Below are 1,866 nucleotides of genomic sequence, written 5' to 3'. Positions count from 1 at the left end.
CCAGAACTGAACATGTTCACAAGCCCCAGAGCGCACATTCGTGGACTAGCCTGCTGACCCCGGCCTGGGCCAGGGTAGGAGGACACTACTGGCAGAGTTGGAGGAAACCAACTGCACAGCGGAGCCCCCGGAGCAGGGCCTGGCGGCAGGGGCTGACAGCCAACAGCGATGTGTAAAGTGCCTGCAGAAACGCACCAAAAGGGCAAAGGGAACTATGCTGCTGGATGGAGAAGGAAAAATTAGATCTCAAGATGGTTTTAATTCTAGGCTCTGGGAGTCCTGGGGATGAGAGAGAGTGGGGAGGGGAGAGAGAGAAATGATTTAGAACCTCAGAGCTTTATGGGCAGCAGGCCTCTTTCAGCCGGAGCAGACAGATGGAGAAATCCGTAAACAGCCAAGGAGGAAGGCCGAGATAGAGCGCGGTCTAACAGGCAGAGGGATAATAGCGTTCAAGTCCAGGGAGGTCCTGAGCCACATGGAAATGATTCGGGGCATGAAAGACTGCGCCCAGGCGCTTTGTATCTGAACAAAAGCATTCCGCATGCATGCAGACGTGGCTTCAGAAAAAGAACAGGTTTTCCTGACCTGCCATTCTGGCCTATAATTTAATGCTTTAAACCTTTACCTCGAAGTTGCCTTGGCCCTGTAAGAGCCAGTCTTGGAGGTGAAGTGGGGTGCATTCAATATTAGCCAGAATATCAGCAATCCTTGGCTGCCAAGTGCCTGAAAGCGTGCCTTCCATCAGCCCTGGCCAGTCTCTGTGACTCCGGAGAGGCAAAGGGCAGCGAGGGCCATGGCCTTGACCTTAGGTCATGGAAATGGGCAGTGTTGTGGAGGGAGGCAGGTAACTTTATCATCCTTAATGGGCTACTTAACTCCTTGGGGAAAGGGTCGAGGAGCCCCCAGTGGCTCGCCTCACACAGCAGCGTGGGCCGCCAGATAATCTGTCTGCCGGGGGGCATCTGAACTTGGGTGGCCCCTGGATTTAACCCCGAGACACAGGTATGCGTGCAAGTAGTTCATGTGGGGAATGCAAGAAACACTGGGGAGGGGGTGGGGAAGCAAGATGGGGAAGGGAAAGCAGCCAAAGCAGGTGTGTTATCATGCCTGCTGGTACAGCGAGCAAGCAGTACTTCGTCTCACTGGGGAAAACAGGAAAGAGTGAGAACAGTGCTTCTCAAGGTATCTGCGTCCAGGACCAGGTTGTTTGGTGCTGTCACCAATCTATTGTCGATTTCTTTTGTAAAAGACAATACAAATGTCCTGGCCATGTCAAATTGCTCTCCAAGTTCCTAAATGCTGATTCTTGGGCCACTCATTGCTCGAGGGTGTGTGTGAGGGTGGGGCGGCTCCTCCGTGCACGAGGGCAGAGTGGCCAGGCGCAGTTTCTAGAATGCCATGGTGTAAAGAGGTGTTGGCGGATACTGGCAGGTGGGAGTCGGGCTTCACTCATCAGGGAACAGAGGAGGGCGTTGAAACAGCATCTGCTACAGAGGGGTCCACACTGCCCTTCTCCCTCATCTTTCCCTGGTTGGCAACCCTCTGGAGCTTGAGGCAAAAGCAAGGCAGAGGCCAGATGGGAGAGCCCAGAAAGCAGGGAGCTCCGGACCCCCATGTGGGGGCTTCACCACAGCTGGCTGTAAACAGAGAGGCAATACGGGGGGAGGCTATTTTAGCCACTCAGCCTGGCGTCAGAATTGCCTTATTTTCCAGGGGGACCCCACAGCTATTTCTGGTCCTGGGACCAACTCTGGGTCTGCAAGTGAGAGGCAGGGATGACCCCAGGCATGGCAGGCGGAACAGGGGACTGAAGAGTCTTCCCCGGGGCCACCCGGCTTGTCATCAGGGAAAGGCCTGAGCAGCCAG

Source organism: Mustela nigripes, chromosome X (assembly GCF_022355385.1).
Source record: "Mustela nigripes isolate SB6536 chromosome X, MUSNIG.SB6536, whole genome shotgun sequence".
Lineage (NCBI taxonomy): Eukaryota > Metazoa > Chordata > Mammalia > Carnivora > Mustelidae > Mustela > Mustela nigripes.
This window is presented reverse-complemented; position numbering follows the sequence as displayed.